The sequence below is a fragment of the Ambystoma mexicanum genome, chromosome 10, assembly GCF_040938575.1.
Source record: "Ambystoma mexicanum isolate Mex_15411 chromosome 10, UKY_AmexF1_1, whole genome shotgun sequence".
NCBI lineage: Eukaryota > Metazoa > Chordata > Amphibia > Caudata > Ambystomatidae > Ambystoma > Ambystoma mexicanum.
Genome location: NC_090932.1, coordinates 133,904,059 through 133,926,900, shown reverse-complemented (window position 1 = coordinate 133,926,900; position 22,842 = coordinate 133,904,059).

Sequence of the window (22,842 nt, the reverse complement as noted above, 5' to 3'; positions counted from 1 at the left end):
TATTGCACCCCCAACCCTGCCCACCCACCTGGACAACACAAACTGATCCAAATCACCAACCCCTACCTGCCCTGAAGTACATCCAAGTGATTAACACATGAGGTGCCTGCACCACCTCCAGCACCAGCCATACCAATGTAGTCATCAGAGCCCACAGAAGGTGCGACAACAAGGACCAGGGTATCACCACACCCAACGGATGCCCATTCCTTAAGCATAGCTTCAGCCCCACAAAATTGTTAAATGCCATGGTTGAGTCTGTATATCAGCACTGTGTCATACTGGCCAATCTCATGATCTCGGGCATCCTTTGGGCTGTGACTTCAACATTTTCTACACAGATACACTTGTGGCTTCCATTGTTGTGAAGAACTGCACCTTTCCTTCATGCTGAATTTGCAGTTTAGCTAGAAATAATACTAGCTTGTCCCAGAGCTTATACTTCACTCCGGCGAAGGCTCTTCAGGTTGCTTGCACTGTAGCTGAGAAGTATGAGAAGATTTGAAGGTGATCAACATCATAAAATATTTCTCCCATCAATTGTGAAAGCTGCAATATGGTGTCTGTGAATTAAGGATGCATGGAATTATTGGTCTTGGCAGGGCACCCAGTACTCGTCTGACCATAGATACCCTATGCGCGCATTCCACAACAAACAACAAAATAGGTTCTTCCAGTTGAACACTGTCATGCATCTTTTTTTGATGAATCCTTCCATCCGCTCTGGCTTTTGTGTTTAATCTATCCCTCTCACACTTCTGTTGTTCCGATGTGCACGTCCCACCAAGTCCTTGTTTTTGGCGGTTACCAACTTAACGGCTGCTTCCATTGTTTTTAACTTGGAGGAGCTTTTCATCGAAGAGTCTACCAACTCTGAAATGTGGTTCTCATCCTCGTCCAGTCTGGGGCATGCTTATCCAGGCCTTGCCTGTGATGGCAACCAAGTTAGTAACTAGTTTACAAATGCTTGAGATGTAGCAATAGATCCTTGACACCCAATTTGGGGTCATCAGAAGTGTCCAGGGTGTCCTTGTCTCTTTTGGATGCCATAGAGAGCAGAACTGGAGTTTCAGGTATTTTCATTATTGCTCCCCCTTCAAATGAGAGCTTACGCTGATTCTTGTCTCCTTTGCCCATGGTACCGGTCTGTCACTGTGATTACGTATTTCATTAGTATAAGTACATGTTATACTAATTAAACGGGGATCCCACACCAGAGGTCACCTGTGATGGGAGCTTCTTCCTTTGTATCGATCAAATCGGCTCACTCTCCCACTCTAATTCACTTACAGGTTATGGCATTGTGTGACGGCCACAGCATCAAGTAGGGCTATGTGGAGCCCCTTGGGATCTCACCTTGAAGCTTGTCACTCCCTCAGTGGCAATTGTCCCTGCAATGGTGCCCAACGTTCATGGTACCATCGAAAGGAGTGCAGTTGCCCTACAATAAACACCTGCTGTGGAGATGAATATAGTCACCACTCACTGGTTGCTCAGTGCACCCTCTGCTGATACCCTCAAGCATTGGAACAGGCTCTTGAGTGCCCCCTTTGTAACATTCTGTTATGCCCCCTTTCACTCCTCTGGGCTCTGAGGATTGCAAGAGCATGCTTACAATTTAGCATTACATAAAACTCCAAGATTAAATATTTTGCTCCATCCTGCCTCCTGCATCCACCACACAGTGCTTAGATGTATCAAAATCTTACAAGGGTTGAGGCCCTTCATCATTTTATGAAGGTCATTACAATGAATCAGAAATCGATTAAGGACAAGTGGGCCAAATTCCTTGAAATAGCAGAGAACACGATTAGTGGCATAGGAAATATAGATATTGGAAGCTGCTTTACATCCTATCATCTCTCATTACATGATCTTACTCCTGATGATGGAAAACCCTTTCAATAAACAGATTAACTATAGGCAAAGAGCACCACCACAGCTAAGGCCTCCAGAAGCAAAGCTAGCAGTAATAATAATGTTGTTTTGGAGCAGATGCAACTGGAAAGGTGATATATGTATTATCCATAAACGAATAATCTCTGCCGAATGTGGCCAGGGCACCTGAAGCATGTCAGAAGATCTGTTTCTTGATCTGACCTGTGCTGAAATGTGAAATTTGGCCTGTACAAACTCTGCATCTTTAAGGCTAATTTAATAAATATAACCAGAATACATGAACCTTGAGCATTTTAAGATATTCACCAATCCCAAGGGCAAAGATGTCACGGAGTTCAGCATTTTGTAAAATACAGGGTGATGCATTCTATTGGAGGTTTAATGTACACCCTATTCCAAATGCTTATGTGCAGTGTTGACTTTGTTTCTTTACCCTGAAGTGTTTTTTTTCAGATTTCCACCAAGTTAGTCCTGTTTCTCACATCCTCCAATATGGTGAAAGACGATTATTTACCTGACACTGGGGGTGATGGGGTGATAATGGAAAACTCACATGTTGAAGCATGTCTGTTAAGGTCCAAAAAAGTGGAATAACTACTGTGTTTGAATTCCGTTTTGAACCAATTGGTGGAAGGAAAAATAACTGCAAGTCCTTAAAAGCAATAGAACACAAAACAATGTCGGTTCATTTTGAATTACCAAAAAGATGTATGTGTACATTATGAATGAGATATTGGATGTATGTGATATGATTCTGAGTGGTTGCAAGGTTGTTGGTTTTAACAGAAGTGTGTATTATGAGTATGAAAGCATGCTTTAATAATGTATTTTTGAACAAATGTTTTATTTTTGAAAGGAAAACTGTTATGTGTTTAACTTTTGTTCAATCAATTTATTCTGGAAAGGCTCTTCTCTCAAAATGATTCTCATGACCTTGATTCCGGAGACATAAAAGGGCAACTCTTTAGATGAACCCACTTATCTGTGATAAGTATGAGACATGTGAAATTGACCTTTTGGCTCATAGTCGAGGCTCTTTCCACTGAATGTGTCTTCCACAACACCACAGGTTCTCCTATCATATTACTAATACATGATGAGATGTTCGTGCCCATATTTTGGTTTTCCTGGTTCATTCATTAAATGGGCTCCAGTGATATGTAAATGATTTTAGAATGGCATGCCTGCCTACTGTTTGATTGGTAATGTGTTATGTTAGCTGCATAGATACCTATGTATGTTTGTTTGTTTGTTTGTTTATTAATTTGTAGGGCGCACCGAACCCTTAGGTAACTGGGTGAATCAGAATACAAAGGATACTTAAAAGCTTAGTTACACATGTAGATGATGTACTAACATACATTTCACATTCGACAGATCCTACATATATGCATACTTAAAAGAGCGGTACAATACCGATGGGAATCCAGTACAGAGTACATACGGAGGGCTACACTGTAGCTGGGGATCAGGAACAGAATAATAGACAAGAGCCAGAGTTCAGAGGCTAGTACCTTACTGCGTCTTGGTTAGTCGTAATTGTCGTTGGATCATAGCCATTTGAGAATGTTACACCTAAAGATGTGGGAGGACTGGTCTAATCTGGGATCAAGAGGGAATGCATTCCAGTACTTGGCAGCTTTTACCGGGAAACTACTTCCGCCTGTTTTTTTTAGCCTAAACCTCGGTATCTGTAGGCAGTGGGAGTTAGCAGCTCTAGAAGGGCGAGTCGATGTTCTTCTGACTATTCTCTCCGTAAGGTAAGGGGAGCTGCGTTCTTAAGGCACTTGAATGTTAGAGAGGCTGTTTTAAGTAGGATCCTGTCACTAACTTTTAGCCAGTGTTGTTCTCTTCTCATATTAGATACATGTTCTCTAGTAGGTAAGTTCAGGGCTGGTCTAAGGGCATTATTTTGCAGTATCTGAATTTTGTCGGTAATGTATTTGTTAGCTCCCAAGTATGGGGCGTTGGAATAGTCTAGTTTCGACAATATTAGGACATTGGCGAGGATAATGCAACTGGCTTGTGTTAGGAAAGGTCTGCATGCCCTAATAAGTTTGCAGGTGTAGGTGGTGGATGATGTCAGAGAGTTTACCTGTTTCCTCAAGGTTAGGGTGGAATAAAGGTAAAAGCCTAGTGTTTTCACTTCTTTAGCTACTCTGATTATGTTGCCATCAATGTTGAAAGCAGAGTAGTTGGGGTTACGTTTTTTTAGGTTAGCAGGTGAGCCAAGGATCAAGATCTCTGTTTTGTCATCATTCATCGATGCTTGAATGAGGAGGTATATTTCTTTTACCAAGGCCATATCAGAGACAAAGTTGCCCGAATGGGGAATGAGCATCTGCGTGTCACCTGCATAATTTGTGTAGGTGACAACCAGTGTCCAATTTGTCAGGGGCTTGGTAAATACGTTATATATAGTTGGCGAGATACAAGAACATTGAGGAACACTGCATGTTGTTTGTATTGGGTCCGCCAATGTGGAGAAAACTCTCATTGTTCTATTGTCTAGGAACAACTGGACCCAGGCTATGGCTTCGCTCGAGGAGTGGCCAGCCGATGCTAAGTATCTGCACAAAACATTGTGATCCACCAGGTCAAAGCCTGCCGACAGGTCAAGGAGGAGCAGCATGGCAGTGTTTCCCTTGTCGTTGAGCTCGTCAATTTGTGTCTTGAGATCGATTAAGGCTGTCTCCGTGCCATGTTGTGGTCGAAATCCGGATTGGTGGGAGCCTAGGAGATGGTTAGTGTTAAGATAGTTCTGGATTTGTCTATTATCTTGAGAAGGAAGGGTACCGTGGTGATGGGCCTGTAGTTGGTGGGGATGGATGGGTCTAGAGTTTGTTTCTTGAGAATAGGTAAAACCCATGACTCTTTTAAATTACTTGGGATGGTATTGGTTGAGAAAGAGGCATTCATTTGTTTTGAGATAAAAGGGGCTAAGTTTCTTGCAGCATCCTTAATTAGTTGGGCAGGGCTATTGTCGCCCTTACAGTTGGAGGGCTTCAGAGATGCGATGATTTTTTCAGTTTCCTGGATGGATACTTTGGTGAATTTAAATGGAGCTGGATCGGGCATGTCTTTAGTGGGGCTAGTGGGCGATGTCTCGGTAAGGGGCAAGGAAGCTTTTTTTTGGCAATTTTGGTTTGAAGTGTTGTTATTTTATTGGCCAGGGCATTCTGGCTGCTAGTGCACCATTGTTTGTCTTTGGGTATATTGTCAGGAGGAGGTATGGGGGATTCTAATTCCCAAAGTATCACAAACAATTCCTTGGTGTTGGAGCTGGCGTTAGAGATTCTTTTGTTGAAGAGATCTTTTTTGGTACGGATAATTTCCTTTTTATAGTAATTTGCAAAGTGATTTAATTGCGATTTGTTTTCGTCAGAAGGGGAGTGTTGCCACAGGGATTCTAATTTCCTTTTTTGCATTCTTAATACTTTAAGGTGAGGGGTAAACCAGGCATTGACATGTGCCTGCTGTTTACTCTTACGTAACTTGAGAGGCGCAATGGTGTCAAGGGCCTTAATCATTGTGTTGTTTTAAAGCTCCACAAGGAGATCGGGATCCAAGTTGCTTGGGAGAGTGTTAATGGTGGGAAGGAGGAGTGGTACGAGATTGTCCGGTGTGATCTTTTTTTTTAATCTAGTCCATAACTTTATCTTTGGCTATCTGTTTGTCTATAGTTATGGAAAAGTCAATTAAGTGGTGGTCAGTCCATAGCTGTGGTGTAATTTTAGTGATTGTGGTAGTGCAATTCAGGGCGGCAACCCAGTCAAGGATTCTTCCTTTGTCATGTTTTGGATTTAGGGCTTTTTGGATTCAGCCATGTTCTGCAACCATGGTCGCTATAGTTTGGGCTGTCTTGTCCTCTGGATCGTTGAATCCTAAATTGAAGTCACCCAGTATTTGTAATTGAGAGGAGTCTTTGGTGTTGTTTGCTAGGAGACTGGATAGGTCCTCCTCGAAGGTGTCGATGGGCCCTGGTGGCCTGTATATTAGGTAGAATGATAAGTTTACGGCAGTTAGAGATGGGCAATTTGGCAGTGAGTAATTCACATGATTTAAGTGCGGGTGTAGTTAGAAGTCTTAATGCGAGGTTGGCTTTTGCTATAATGGCTAAGCTGCCTCCTCTGGTATTGGGTCTGTCCATTCTGATTAGTTGATAGTTATCTGGTATAGCTAAGGTAAGAGCTGGGCCCACTGCTTCGTGCAGCCAGGATTCCGTGACAGATAGGAAGTCGAAGTCATAGGAGGAGATGATTTCCGCTATTTCTGTGCCGTGAGCCACCATGGATCTGGCATTGATCAGGGCTTCAGATACCGTGGTTGAGTTTGACGGTTTCTGGGGTTCTGTTATGTTCTGGGTATCTATTCACTATCCATGTTTCCTATTGGGCAGATGAGCTGGATCATGTGAGCTCACTAGTTAATACTCAAAATACTTATGGGAACGATTCCTCCACTCAAGTTTATGTCGAATCTTTGCATCTTAGACCACTTGCGTCTTTATACACTGTCTCCCTCTCATGGCTGATTCCTTTTTGTCTAGTTTTATATGTAACTTTTTCTCCCGGTTGAATGGCCTGACTCTATTTCATTCTGGAACTGACTGTTGCTAGCTATTTCTCAAACTTTCCTTTGTTTATCATATTTGGCTCCTCTGTTGTATCAAGTCGCTACAATTAGATAATGTATAAGTGGAGATCCTCATCTCCAAAGGAATTGTGCCTTCATTGTGTTAATCATAAAGATATATTTTTCATCAACTGAGTCCAATAAACAGGAGACAATTATATATGTATGTTGGGTAATCTCTGGTGAAAAATAAGGACCCTAAAACATACACAACTTAATAAAATGGTTCAAACTTGCATATGAGATAAAGATAGCAGATTATGGTCAGTAAACTTGATTATACATAAGACATTGGGCCTCAATACGAGTTTCCCATTGTATCCAGACAGGCAAACTCTGAGTTGTGCTCACAGGTGCCTTTCATTCTGCCAGGTCTGACCTGGCGGAATGAAAGGCAACCACAAGCACAGCAAGCCTGTAGTACCGGCATGGTAATGAACCGTGCCGATGCAACAGGCATCCCCATTCCCATTGATCCCTATGGGCTTAAATGGGAATGGGGATCTACCGCCTCCGGCACCTGCGGAAGAGCAATTACCAGGTCCGGCGTGGCAACAATACCGGGTAATTGCCCATTTGCGGCTGCCGGACCCTGTTGCAGGTTTGCAGGTTTACCTCCAACCTTGTAATGAGGCCCATAGTTTACCATCATTCCCCAACCAGAAAAATAGCCTGTGATGGCTAAAGTTTGAAAATACTGTTAAGTCTTTAGAGACAAACTATACATTTTGTTGGAGAATTGGAACAAAGTTGTCAGCTTGATGTTACAAAGAAAATCTATAGCTATGCCCTCCTTATGTAATGTAATCTCCCAAGGCCTTTACAGCTGTTCTAGATGTCTCATGGTTACAGGACATGTGGAGTGGACCTTCAGTGCATCAATTCTCTCGTCCGCCACAATTATTTTAAAATTCATAAGCCCAGACATACAAACTTATGCAGACAATTTATATGAACAAATACATGCATCATTTGCCTCTTGTCACTTGCATGCTTCTTGAACTAGCTCATGGGAGTGTTAAATATGGCGTTGAAATGTCTTACATTTTTAGTCACGTTCTGGAAAACATGGAACCCTAAAGGATGGTTTATCATGTACATGTATTTCTATTGTTCTTTTGATAATGGCTTGGTTTTTGGTAAGGCTAAGACATAGCATATTTGACATAGATATTTTTATAACTCTTTATTATATGTACAAATATCTCATACTCATGACAGAAATATAAACAACCCAAATCAACATTCTATCCATACCCCGCACTCCCCAACCTTCACTAAAAAGTAGTGCCTACAACATTCCAGTACATGACCGTGAGTCAGACCAGTTCATCTCTTTGCGGCTCATTAATGGGTATACAAACTATCCAAGTCTCTGAGCATGTTTGAAAAGAAATGTCTCTTAATTCAATGTTCATATAGTATAAGGAAGGATCCAGGTTTTTCCTGAATAATCCATTTAATTCTCTTACTCCATCTGTATGTTTTTCCATTACAAAATCATGCCAAAGTCTGGAATTCCTCAAGGTTGTTGAAGGAGGATCAGGTTGCATCCATAATGCTGGTATAATTAGTTTGACAGCAAAAGGAGGCTCTATGTTCAGCTACCCACTATCTGAGGGCAATGGGCATAATACTTTATCTAATGGCCCCAGAATCATAGAAAGGGTATTGTCTGGGACATCTATTCCTACTGCCTACTTAGTCTTAGATCTAACCTCGACCAAAAGCTCTTTAGCCGCTGGCATTCAAAAAGGATATGGAACAGGGTCCCCCTACTTCCTCATAATTTCCCGCAGGCACCTGAGTTATGAGCTTGTAAGCAAGACAAAAAAAATCAGCAAGGTACAACCTGTAGAGGATATGACCCTTTTCTCAACATAAGGTTATGTTTTCCTTATTATTTTCTAGCATATGGTGGATTATAGTTGTTGTAGGAAAAGTCATATTTAGCTGGGTTGCCAATCTATATGCAGTTAATCTTGATAATTACTCCTTAGCAATTGTTTTTCAGCCATTATTTCTCTCAATTATCTATTTAGCCTCTGATCAACATGAGTCTCCTAAAGGCTTGTCTAAAAGGAGTTATGTTATGTTATGTTATGTTATTTTGCATTTATATAGCGCCTTATATACCACTGGTATGGTCTGAAGGCGCTGGTAGGTTGAACGCCCTTGGGAACCGAAGTTCGGGTCAGTAGAGAGAGTAGAGAGAGTCTAAAGGTGCGTTTGCGCACCAGGTATGTGTGCAGCTGGTGCGGAATTCGTGTAGTAGCTGCTTCATAGCGGTAGGTGTGGTGGTTGGGAGATCAGGAGTATGTGTTCGCTCTGGCAGGATTTATCCAGACCGAGTGTGGCTGCGTTAGGCCTGAGAAGAACGCCTAGCTGGGGGGGGTGTAACCAGCAGTTTTTACAAAGAGTGATGGGGAGTGGGCGGGAGATGTTGATATGAGAACAGTTATACCGAATGGTGTCATAGTATCTCTGTGTTCTAGTTGAGTGGTGGTGTAAAGAAGAGAGTAAGCGTGGGGTGTGGTATGATGGGATATATGCTCTTTCAAATGTTCCTTGCATTCCAAGGCATATTATGTACGTCACACAATTCTATGCGCTCAAGTCCGTTCTACGCACTTTTACTCGTTTCAGGCGTTCAAGATCAGGCGTTTCACTCATCCGCTCTGTACACTCATCCGCTCTGTACACTCATCCACTCTGTACGCTCATCTGCTCTGTACGCCTATCTGATCTACACGCTCATCCGCTCCACACACTCATCCACTCCACACACTCATCCGCTCCACACACTCGTCTGCTCCACGTACTCATCCGCTCTTCGTACTCATCCGCTCTTCGTACTCATCTGCTCTTCGTACTCATCTGCTCCACATACTCATCCACTCTATGTACTCATCCGCTCTACACCCTCATCTGCTCTACACCCTCATCCGCTCTACACCCACATCCGTTCTACACACTCATCCGCTCTACACACCCATCCCTCCACACACCCATCCGCTCCACGCACTCATCCGCTCCACACACTCATCTGCTCCCACACTCATTCGCTCACCACACTCATCCGCTCGCCACACTCATCCGCGCTCCACACTCATCCATGCTCCAGACTCATCCGCACTCCACACTCATCCGCTCTCCACACTTGTCCGCTCTCCACACTCATCCGCTCTCCACTCTCGTCCGCTCTCCACAGTCGTCCGCACTCCACAGTCATCCACACTCATCTGCTCTCCACACTCATCCACTCTCCAAACTCATCCACTCTCCACACTCATCTGCTCTCCACACTCATCTGCTCTCCACACTCATCTGCTCTCCACACTCGTCCGTACTTCACACTCGTCCGCACTCCACAGTCGTCCGCATGCCACACTCATCCACACTCCACACTCATCTGCTCTCTACATTCATCCGCTCTCCACACTCATCCGCTCACTACAGTCATCTGCTCCCTACAGTCATCCACACTCCACAGTCATCCGCAATCCACAATCATCCGCTCTACACACTCATCCGCTCCCCACTCTCATCCGCTCTCCACACTCATTGGGTTTACACACTCATCCGCTCTGCATACTCATTCGCTCTGCACACTCATCTGCTCAGCACACTCATCCGTTCTACACACTCATTCACCCTACACACTCATCTGCTCTTACATGCTCATCCGGTCTAAATGTTCATCCGGTCTATACGTTCGTCCGTTCTGTATAGTCATCAGTTCTACGCACTCCTGTGTTCTATTCGCTTCTCTGTATTTATGCACTCATCGGCTCTACATGCTTGTCTGCTCTACACACCTAACCACTCTACACACTCCTCCGCTTTAGTATGTTCATCTATTCTATACACTCATCCGATCTCCATACTCATTTGATCTATTTAGTCTTCTGTTCTTCCACTCATGCACTCTTCCACTCATGCATTCATCTGTTCTATACGCTTCATCCATTCTAACTATTTCATCCACGCCATTCACTTCGTTCCCTCCTCATTCATTATGTCCATTTCAGCAGTTTAGATCTCATTACTTTCCCAATGATTTATTCATATTATCCACTTCACTGTTTTGATCTACTTTACTCGTTTAGTTCTGTTTGTCTTTCTAGTTTACATTCGAGTTTATTAGCTGTCAATTTCTCGCATCAGGTAGTTTGTTGGGTCGGTGTCATTGTGATGCTGTTAGTTTGGAAAACCGGTTGGTTTTAGGGGAAGAGCCAGGTTTTCAGTAGTTTGCGGAAGGACATTAAGTCCTCAGTTAGGCGGATGCGGGGTGGGAGCGAGTTCCACAAGGTTGGGGCCAGGGCTGAGAATGATGATCCACCCAACCTGACTGAGTTTGTCTTATGAATTACTAGGAGGCCGGCTGAGCTTGATCTTAGGGTGCGAGTGGGATGATAAGGTTTTAGTTTGTCTTGAAGATATTGAGGTCCTGTTTTATGCAGTGCTCGATGGGACAGGCACTCCTACGGGCTACAGGAAGCCAGTGCAGTGTCTTAAGGGCTGGGGAGACGTGGTCTCTTGGACCGAGCGCAAGTAGCATTTTGGCCGCTGCGTTTTGTGGCCTTTGGAGTTTATTCAGTTGGTAGGCGTGGATTCCAAGGTATAGGGGGTTTGCGTAGTCCAGTCTTGATATAACGATTGATTGGACCGCGGAGTCTGTTGGGAAATGAGAGATATGGAAAGATGCGCCTAAGGGTTTGAGGTGATAGTGCAGGACTTTGAGACATTGTTGACTTGGCATGAGAGTGTTAGGTCAGAGTCATGGGTGCATCCAAAATTTTTCACTGAGTGGAGGGGGTCGGTGAGTTGCCCATGGCGGGTGGCCAGGGTAGTGGGTGCGGAAGATGTTCGGAGTTGCCGCAAACCATGATTTCCATTTTGGAGGGGTTTAACAAGAGGTGGCTTTGGGTCATCCAGAGTTCTATGTCAAGGAGGCAGGATGCCAGGTCTGGTCGGGAGTTGGGTTTCGAGTTCAGAAGTTTTAGAATTAGTTGAGTGTTGTCGGTGTAGTTGTAACACAGGATGTTGTGTGAACGAATTATTGGTGGGAGGGCGATCAGGTAGAGATTGAACAGGAGGGCGGATAGTCATGCTCCTTGTGGGACTCCCGTGTCGACCGGTCGGGCTTGGGAGGAATAGTTGGAGAGTATTGTTATTTGGTGCCTATCTTTGAGAAATGAAGCTATCCATTTAAGAGCGGTTCCAAGAATTCTTAGGGATTTGAGGCGGTCTAGGAGTGATTGATTGTGTCAAAGGCGGCGGATAGGTCAAGAAGGATTAGTGCTGCGCATCCCGCGGAGTCTGCTGTCATCTTAAGGTCATCCCAGATTGAGGTTAGGGTAGTTTCAGTTCCGTGACGGGCTCCAAAACCTGATTGTGTGGGGTCTAGGAGATTGTTGGCTTCAACAAAGGCATTTAGTTGGGGGTAGGCGGTTCGGTCAATGAGTTTGGCAAGGAGCCTGGTGTTTGAGATGGGGCGGTAGTTTTTGGGCTCGAGAGGGTCGAGGGAAGGTTTTTTAATAAGAGGTTTGACATGAACCGTTTTGAATGCGTCGGGAAAGATACCGGAGGAAAGGGAAGCATTTATGATGGATCTTGCGTGTTCTCCTGCGCAGGTTGAAGCGAACATTTCTTTCAGGGTTGTGGCTGGGCAAGGGTCTAGCAGAGAGCCAGATGGTTTGTGGGCAGATAGAAGTTTGAGAAATTGTTCTGGTGATATTGGAGTAAAGGATTCAAACGTTGGTTGCGTAGTGGTGGCAGCTGGTCGGCAGCTCGGAATGGGGGGAGTATTGCCTGGTGGATGTAGGAGATCTACTTTGGTGGCTAGAGTATTTGTTCTTTCAAGAGCTGTGGTGTAAAAGTGGAGGGAGTGCTAGTCGCATATTGATTGTGAGGGGGTCGGGACGGTCGTGGTGCAAGCCAGGTTGGTGAATTCAGAGATGATTTTGTGGAGTTCATTACTCGGGTTTTTGCAGTTTAGGATTCGGGAGTTGTAGTGGGCTTTTTTTGCTTTCCGGATTTCGGCCTTGTACTGATAAAGGTGCCGGGCCAAGGTAGCCCTGCTCTCCTGGGTTTTGTCTTTCTGCCATTTGCGTTCTAGGTATTTATATAGTTGTTTAGTAGTCTTCAACTCGGGAGTGAACCATTTGGGGAAGAGACCACGCCGCTTTGAGGGTTTGCAGGGGGGGGGTGAGCCGCATAAGAGATGCGTTGTGCCATGCGTCAAAGGCGTCAGTGGTTAGTTGTTTATTGAGTTGGCAGGAGGGTGGTGGAGATTGGAGGAGCGCGTCGGCTAGGTCCGGGACGATAGTTCGTTTTTTTCAGCATTTGCGCAGATTCGGAGGTTCGGATTTGAGTAGGGGAGGGGGGTCGGGTGGGCTAATGGTGAACGAGAGAATGAAGTGATCGGACCAGATGATGGGGGTCGGGAGGTTTAAATGAATCCGGGTGTTGGAGCTGAAGACGGCATCAAGAGTGTGTCCTTTATAGTGAGTTGGGCCATTTATGTAGAGTTGGAGGTTAATTGCGTCTAAACCGTCAACCAGAGAGTGTGTCATAGGGTTGGAGGGAATGTCGAGCCATATGTTGAAGTCTCCAAGAAGTGTGAGGTTGGGGTGGTTTAGTTGAAGGGTGGCAATAGTGTCGCAGAGGTTGTTTGCAAATTCTCTATCATAGCCAGGGCGCCTGCAGATTATTAGGAAGCTGTGTGAGAGCGACGGGGAAAGGGATAGTTTAACAAGGAGAGATTTGCAGGAAGGAATGGAAGGTTGGTTGTCGATGATTAAGGCGTGGAAGACAGATTTGAAGATGAATGCTACTCCCCCTCCTCTGGAGGGACGATTCAGTGGGATGAGGGAGTAGTCAGGGGGGAAGGCTTCATTAGCGATTGGTGCGAAGTCGTCAGAGAACCAAGTTTCAGTGATGAAGACTAGGTCTGGTTTGTCAGAGGCGATGAGGTCAAAGATGCAATGTCTGTTTTTTGCTACGGATCAGGCATTAAATAGGATACAGTTTACGTCAGAGGGTGAGGATGGTCTCGGAGCTGGAGTGGAAGGGGGTGGTGATGGAGAGTGTGGAAGCAGGAGAGGGAGGGCAGTGGTGTGGGTGATGATCGATGGGAATAGCGGGCGAGCAGATGTATTGACGGGCTTCTGCCGGGGTTGGGTGGCTGCGTGTGTTATGATGATCCGGTCTGTCCCGGGCGATTTGAAGGTGGGTTCTGGGCGGTTAGGGGTTTCAGTTGCAGTTGATGAGAAATCGAGGGAGAGGGGTTTCAGGAAGGGTGAAGCCACGGGGGAAGGAGGTGAGTGGGGCAATGAGGTGGTGGATCGAGACAAGGGAGGGGAAGAGTGCTGAGAGATTGATTGGGACGAGGTACGTTTCCTCTTTAGTTTCTTTGTTGCGATTGGAGTGTGAGAGAGGGTAGGGGGGTCAGAGGGGGAGAGGGATGCGGCTTCGGTTCTTGCTAGGGCTAGGCGTGCAGTTTTTAGGGAGGGGAAAGGGTGCGGTCAGGGCGGGAAGGTGGTGGGGGTTTGAGGGCAAGGCGAGGGGTCGGTGCTTGCAGGGCGGAGTGTGCCAGGTATGATAGTGAGAGGAGCGGGCACGGTTAACGTTGGTTCGTCGGTGGTGGGGTTCAGGGGAGGAGTGGTCTTAGGGTGGCTGGCTCGCCATCGTGCCCCTCTGGCTTGGTGTTTGGAGAGCGGGATGGCAGGGAGTGCGAAAGAGGGTGGGGTGATTTTGGAGGGGGGGATGGCAGATTGGGAAGTGGGGGCAGTCCACGGTGGTTGTTTCCGACAAGCTCTGGTGGAATGGGTGCACTCATTTTTGGTACGGTCTTTTAGGTGGATTTAGGAGGGCTTCTAGTTGTAGTTCTAAATTCAGTGGGTGCAAACTTTCAGGTACACTTCCAGGTTCAAATTGCACAGAGATGCTACTAGACTACTAGGGACACTTCTAAGTTCAGCTGTACTGTGATATTAGGTCTACTTCTAGGATTGATTTTGTATAGAGGGGATATTAGATTGTTAGGCTCAGTTCTGGATTCTAGATTCTACATTACACAGATATACTTTTAGGATTAATTAGGGTATTTAGGCACGCTTCTTAACCTCAATGGCAACTTTCACAGAGAGGCTATTGGGCACACTTCTAAATGCAACTTTCACAGAGAGGCTATTGGGCACACTTCTAATTTCACGGAGAGGCTATTGGGCATACTTCTAAATGCAACTTTTCCCAGAGAGGCTATTGGGAACACTTCTAAATTCACAGAGAGGCTATTAGGCATACTTCTAAATGCAACTTTTCCCAAAGAGGCTATTGGGAACACTTCTAAATTCACAGAGAGGCTATTGGGCACACTTCTAACTGCAACTTTCACAGAGAGGCTATTGGGCACATTTCTAAATTCACAGAGAGGCTATTGGGCACACTTCTAAATGCAACTTTTACAGAGAGGCTATTGGGCACACTTCTAAATTCACAGAGAGGCTATTGGGCACACTTCTAAATGCAACTTTTCCCAGAGAGGCTATTGGGAACACTTCTAAATTCACAGAGAGGCTATTGGGCACACTTCTAATTTCACAGAGAGGCTATTGGGCATACTTCTAAATGCAACTTTTCACAAAGAGGCTATTGGGCACTTCTAAATGCAAAGGGAGGCAATTGGGCACACTTCTAATTTTAAAGAGAGGCTATTGGGCACACTTCTAAATGCAACTTTCACAGAGAGGGTATTGGGACACTTCTAAATGCAACTTTTCACAGAGAGGCTATTGGGCACACTTCTAATTTCACAGAGAGGCTATTGGGCACACTTCTCAATGCAACTTTCACGGAGAGGCTATTGGGCACACTTCTAAATGCAACTTTTCCCAGAGAGGCTATTGGGGAGGCTTCTAAATGCAGCTTTTCACAGAGAGGCTATTGGGCACACTTCTAAATGCACAGGGAGGCTATTGGGCACTCTTCTATTTTCACAGAGAGGCTATTGGGCACACTTCTAGTGCGACTTTCACAGAGAGGCTATTGGGACACTTCTAAATGCAACTTTTCACAGAGAGGCTATTGGGCACACTTCTAAATGCAACTTTTCACAGTCATGGCTTTTCACTCGAAAACACAAATCTTGAAGGAGGGATTATTTTTCTTAACCTTGCAGGTCGCTCAACAATTTAGCCAAAATAATTAAAGTAACTCTAACTGCAACATTAAAGGCATCCCAGCAAATAATGTATAGATCACACTAGGAGCACTGAAAGCTGAGACGTCACTGAGATTCCTTTTAATTGACTCTCTAAAACTGCCAAATTGTGACTTGTCTTTTTTTCTATTCCTTGCAATGCTCTTCCACCAGGCACAGACGTTTACCTCTGATCACATTACCAACCCCCCCTCTTGCTTATCTTGCCAAATCGTGACTAGTGCCACCTCCTGTAGCTTTTCATGCCAAATAGTGACTAATAGCTTGTGATTGACTTTTTCCTCCTTGAAGTGCTCTTCCACCAGGATCGGAGTAGTATGCTTGGTCACATAACCAGACCTCCTCGTCCAGTTTTTCACACCAAGTGGTGGCTAGCTCTGCCTCCTTCAGAATTTCATAACAAAGAGTAATTATTTTCGGTATTTTTGCCTCCCTTGAAGTGCTCTTCCTCCAGGCTCAGTGGAGGGTCCAGTTACACTTTCTGCAGCTTTTCACAAAAAAATGGTGACTAACTCAACCTCTTCCAGCTTTACACACCAACCAGTGACTAAATAAAGGCTTTCTTTTGGTCCCTCTCAGGGTTTTCCCATCATCCTCAGAAGAATGTTCCTCCTCCAACCAATCAGCCAATCAAAAGCCAACTGCTCATTCATATGTTCAGCCTTCGCTAGAATTCTCATCGCCCACCTCCTCAGCTAAGCATGAAGACAAGGACATCATGTGGGAAGATTAAGCAAGCATGCACTTGATAACTCAAATTGTATTGTTCAGTAGATATTGCATTCAGTGGTTTCTTAGGGTACAGCTTGGTTCACTGCCTACCGGAATTAGGAACAAAACTGTAAATAGTAAAGAAGATCTCATCAAACTAGTGTCATTTTGGGAAAACAGAAGGTGATGGGTCAAGTGATAGAACACTGCCACCCCTCTACTGTATTGTAAAATCATGTGCTTTATAATCCTACTTTTAAAACCGTTGTTCCTCCTGGGACACCCTATCCTAAAATCAAAAATTCAAAAGGCTCACCAACAGTAATCCAAACTTTAGCCACCGGTCCACCTTAAATTAAAAGTAAAGCGCATTTGACAGATGCATGAGAAACGTTCACATAACCTATCTTGAAGACATCAATCCCTTTATTTAGAAAATAAACAAAATACTTATTTCTTGGTACTAGGCGATCCCAGGGTTTCTCATAGTCCAGCTTCCACTCTGTTGGTACTGATTTCATAACATGCTCTTGGCCTCTTCAGAATCATAGGTTACAAGACTTTCTGTCTCATGGTATTGTTCATCCGCTGCTGTTGTGGTAGTGATTTTCAGGATTGTAGGGGAGTAGGGTTGTGTTGTTTGCACTCTGAAGGGAGGGGTCTTTAGATTATCATATGTGGGTGGCATTGGTGGTCTGCGTGTAGTGTGTTAAAACATAGGAATTGAGGATGTTAGTGTCAGAGGTAGGCAAAGGGCCCAAGAGGTAGATTAGAGCATCCATCAGTTGTGTTCATAGCAAAGTCTTGGTGGAGGTACCCTTCCCATATGAACATTGTGGCAAGCTATACTATGCCATTCTAAAGTGGGCACAACACTCTGGCAGTGAGCAGTGTGCAACTCCATGTTCTGGATTAGAGTGGGAGCACATAAAGGTGTGCAGGAAGAAGAAACAGGAAGTCCTGCATCAATGTGTACAAGGTAGACAGTGATTGATTAACATGGAGAATGTGGAGTGGGGATTTCATATCTGGATGATGCAAGTTCCTGGTGTAGTGTGTACAATCTATGAATATACATAGGACAAGAGGAAAGCACGCTTAATCTTTGACTGTGTTGGGTGTCAGGGTGACATGAAACATAACTGAGAACCTGGCGGCAAGCCACTAGGGATCATATGTTGGACACCTTGGCCCAAGTGGTGTCTTAGGTAGGATACAGAAGGCCTTTGGTGTAAAGTTCAGGAGTTGATTACTGTGATGCGCCTTCTGGTTAAGCATGTTGAAAAATGAGGACCTTCATGTTCTACTCTATGTAAAGCATTTCCACATTGTGTAGCTTTCAATTGGGATTCTCCAGAGTCTTGCAGCGATGCTAGAGAAAGCACATCTCTGCGGCTCTTTCTGATGCATAGCATGCTGTCTGGCAGCATATCATTGCTGGAGCTCAATGTTTTCCTTGGTTGGCATGAGTTGATCTTTCTTTATATGAATGCATACCTGTGGCCCTTAAGCACTCTTTTGGTGAAGCACAGTGCTTTGAAATGGATCCTAGAACCACTGCTATGATGAGTTCCAGATGAGTTCAAGTTTCTTACTAAGATAACATGGAATGCCGAAGGTGTATGTGTTTGACGAAGTCAATTGTTGATAAAACTAGCGCTATGATGGTGAGTATCCTGTGTTGGAAGGTAGATGTTTTACTTGCCTGACTGAGGATAGGTGTTGGAAACTTCTTTTTTTCAGCATTGATTTGTAGTTTCAAGGTAAATCCTTTCTCCTTAAGAATCACTGGGTTCATGATGACTTTTTAGACAAATGCCCATTTGTGCAGGCCAAATAACTGCTGCCTGTGGTGAGATGTTGTGGAAGAGTCTATGATTTCCATCTTGCCTGGGTTAAGTTTTATGTTAATATTTTTCATTCATGCATTTCCTTGAGGGAGACACTTGAAAATGAATTTGTGTCATCTGTATGATCATTGCAGGTTAGTCGGTGCCTTCAGATGCGTCTCCTGAAAAGAGACTTCTATATATTAAAAAGGAAGGGTGATAGATTTGATCCTTCTGTTACGCGCACATAATGTTCCCTGAGTTTGATCTGTTGCAGGATAGCCGGTTGGTGTCTCCTCTGTCTATCAGGAAACACATCATCCATTTTAGTGCAGTGTTGCACAGTTCTGCTTCTACCAGTCTCTTTCTTAATGATACTTGGTTAATGGTATCAAACAGTGCAGAGATCTTTATGCGCATGAAGGCTTAGGTGATGTTAGCACCTGCATTGATCTTAAAGTTGCCTCAAAAAAATTAAAAAACAGATTTTGTTCACGTCATTGGCCTGAATCCTACTTGTGAATGGACAGTGATGTTGCTGGATTCAACATGCCCCTTGATTTTAATATAATCATATTTGTCCAGGAACTCGGGTGGATGTGGTATGTTGGAAATTGTTGTGGAGTCATCCGATCACCAAATGGTGATTTTGAGGAGTATTTTCATGCAGAGCGTCTTGAAAAGTCTTTCTACAATTTCTGATTCCAGTGAGGAGTTCATGAGTTTGTGATGGAAAAATCCTAGGGTTTCCTGACTAAGAATGTCTTTGCAGATGTAGAGGGCACAAGGGGCTTTTAGGGGCCTGCTTTGTTGCTCTCCTTAGCTAGTTTATCGGTATCTGTATTGGAGATGGGCTTAAGTTAGTGAAAAGATGTGATCGGTGCTTTCTAGAATGCAACCACCTGATGATCGACATTTTAGGCCTTTGACTACATAGCAGAATGTGGAGGGCTGCCCCCAACATCAGTGCCACCAGCCGGAACTGCTGTCCGAGGATAGTGCCTCCCTCCTATGGTTTAGTAAAATACTTACATTATACTCATGATTAATGAGCAAAGTGAACTCTACACAAATGTCTCTGAAAATATTCTGCCAACATCCTTAAATATGAGGCGTATTTAAATACAAAGCACCTTCTCTTTGAACGTGTAATTCACATTTGTTCTTTGCTGTCCATCTTCTTTGACGATAAGGTTCTTTGATGCCTTTTCTAGATTGCACTATTGAAAAATGTCCCAAAAAAATTCAATGATGTACAGCACAGCTAACTAAGGAAGAAGCCTTTGGCCTAATTCACAGAAGTGTTTTATAATGGCAAAACCCCCTTGGAAAACGTTCTGTGACTTGGGCCCCTTGTCTATTCCGATATTATACATGGATCCTTTCTGTTGCACATAGAAAGTCAAACCCAATGTAAATAAAGGGTTTTTTTTCTTTTTTTTCTTGCAGGGACCCATTCAATTCTCCCAACAACTTGGGTTTCTTTAATTTCTGTTTATTTTAAATGTGTTTATTGGCATTTACAAGCATACAAGGGTGTAGCTATCCAGCGCACATTGATAATGAACATACATTTTAGGCATGTGATTGGAAGCAGCTTAGCCAAAATACAAAACAAACAAAAAAAACAAGTCAGCTTAATAACAATTCTCCAGGCATGTAAACGAGGCTACAGCATCAATTATTTCCGTGGTCAGGGCGGTGATGGGAAAACAAGCAATTGTCTTCGCCAAGTGTATCTTGACGGTGGCAAAAGTTAAGTGTAAAAGCAACGCATTAGCCATGTACACCTTACTTTTGCAGTGAATGGCATTTTACACACATTTGGGGGGAGACAGTAGCAGAATGAACACTTCCAACGTGCATTACTCCTCCCACTTCATAGGGCAGCTGGTTTTACGCCTGCAGGACATTGTTTCTGAAGGCTTAATAGAAATTAATTCTAAGAAATCCTCCTGTTTACACCACCTGCCAAAAGCACAAGAATTCCATTGCAAATGCATTGTAAAGGCATTTTCATGTTTTTTCAAACCAGAGAGTAAAAGCAATGAGTAAAGATGACTTTGCCTGCTTGTATTCTGTACTTTTGCTCTCCGTTTTATAAAAATAGAAAACTGCTTGCAGGGAACACAACAGCATATACGTAATAACGTGTATGGTCCCCTGCTTGTAACTAACACTTTTTACAAAATCAGCACCATGGTGTGCAATAACATATTTCCAGAAAGGCATTTGCTGCAGCGTGACAAAAATGGTGGCTTTTCTACGTAGTCGACGTCATAAGAATACGACACTACCTTGAGTGCCGTACAGACAAGTGATAAGAATGTACACATTGAACGATTTGGTTATCTTTCTCGAGTTAATCCTACCTCACTATCATGGGGCTAGGCATATTTACAGACACACCTTGATCAATACACTTTGGCACGGATTTGTTCCATTTGGAAAATATATATAAAATGTTGTTTTTGTCTTTAAGAATCCGTTGAGTTTTCTCCAATCAAATACAAAAAACCGTGAATGGGTTTTTCTAAATCTAAAGGGGATACTTTTCCAGGACCGGGAGCACAAAAATAAAGTGTAAACGCAACGCATTAGCCACGTACACCTTACTTTTACAGTGAATGCCATTTTACAGACATTTGGAGGGAAAGATGGAGCAGAAACAGAATGAACACTTCCAGTGCGCATTCCTCCTCCGACTTCAAAGGGCGCCTGCTTTTACGCCTGCAGGACAGGTTTTATAAAGCATTAGTACACGGGACGCGCGGCTGAACGGGAATACTGTGTGGTGATTGGCTCATTTGCAAGCCATACCACACGGTATTCCCGTCCACGCCGTGCGTGACTCCTACTCTGTTCCCGGCGAGGGGCGTGGCAGCCCCTTAGCCAATGAGGAGGCTCGAAACGGGCAATCCCCGCTCCGAGCCTCCCCATGGCTGGAGGCTTCCCTCGTCCCCCGCCGGGGACTCAGGTAAGACATTTGTTTTTCCCCTTTCCTCCTCCCTCCTCCCACCCCACCCGACTTACCTTCTATCTCGCAGTCTCCGGCGGTGGACGATGGAAACCTCCAGCCGTGTGCAGACTCGGAGCGGGGCCACCCCCGCTCCAAGCCTCCACACGGATGGAGGCTTCCATCGTCCCCCGGCGGAGACCGGGGTCCGTTTTTTCTCTTTTTTTTTCTTCCCCACCCCACTTACCTTCAGAGTGTTCCCAGCGCACCCGCTCCTGATGGCCGCCATGGAAAGGGAAAACGGACTGCGTTTCCCTTTCCCGGCGGGCATTTTTTTTTCCTTTTTTAATTTATTCTGTTCCGAAACGTGTTTCCGAACAGAAAAAAAAAGCTATTAGTACCCCATTCTAATGGGCCGGGGTACTAGTGGCAATAAGGCCCTCCACTGCAGGCCAATACCGCCCGCGGTAATGCCCCTGGGGCTTCGTTAAGGTCCTCGCTACGCTCGGGCCTGTAACTACGGCCCCGGGGGCATTACATGGGGCAGTATTGGCCCGCAGTCTCATGGCTTATTGCCACAGTAAAAGGAATGGATTCTCAGGGAAACCGCCTGTGTATAGCACCCACCAAAAGCATAAGAATTCCATTGCACATTCATGTTAAAATGTAATATGTAGGTAGCGTTTTCATTTTTCGAAAGGCAGACTTTGAGACAGGTGAGATCTAACATTACAAATAGAAATACATTATGCGAGAGGCCAGATTTAACACACAAAACCTTATTAAAAATGTGAAGTCAATATTACAATGTTATTCTTTTTGCCACTCGGAGAACAAACGAATTTCTAAAAGATCGTTAAAAAAATACAGGATGTATGTCCTTGAATTTCATACTTTAGCCGCCAAAAATATGTAACCTTATTATTCATATGTCTGACGGGGAAGCATAATGGCACAAGATGTAGTTTCTTTCATTTGAGAGTTTGCCAGATCTGCCTCGAATAATACACTTAGTCATTTTTCATCCAGTCTGCACTTCCATTGCTGGATCTATGTCTGCCACATAATGTAACACTTATAGTTATTTTTACCATATGTAAATTATGTGTATTGCCACTCTGACCCCATACCTAGGGGCTGCGCTTACCTGTACTACTAATATCTGTTCATATAGGCTGTGTCTTCAAGATGCCAAATTGCATGTGGTGAATGTTTGTCATTTCAGAGAGAAAACAGTTTAGTTTAACATTCATTATTTATACAGTTCATAAGTTCAGTGTTGGGTCAAAAGTGCGAGAAGTTTATCTTTGGAAACAAAGTATAAAGACTATCAGTCACTGTTCAGACTGATTATCCTGTCTCTGTGCAGTGTGCATGACTTGCCAGATCTTGAGAATTACTTGCCCAGTTGCAGAGATTATGGTGTCATATGAATTCCTCTGATAAATCCATGCACACTGAGACAACAGGGCAATGGGCCAAATGTAGCTCTGCTTTGCAACACATCTTCCATTTACTTTGGCAAGCAAATCCCTGTTCTCAGACACCTAATCCTTTATCATGATCGTGGACGTGGCAACCAAGAC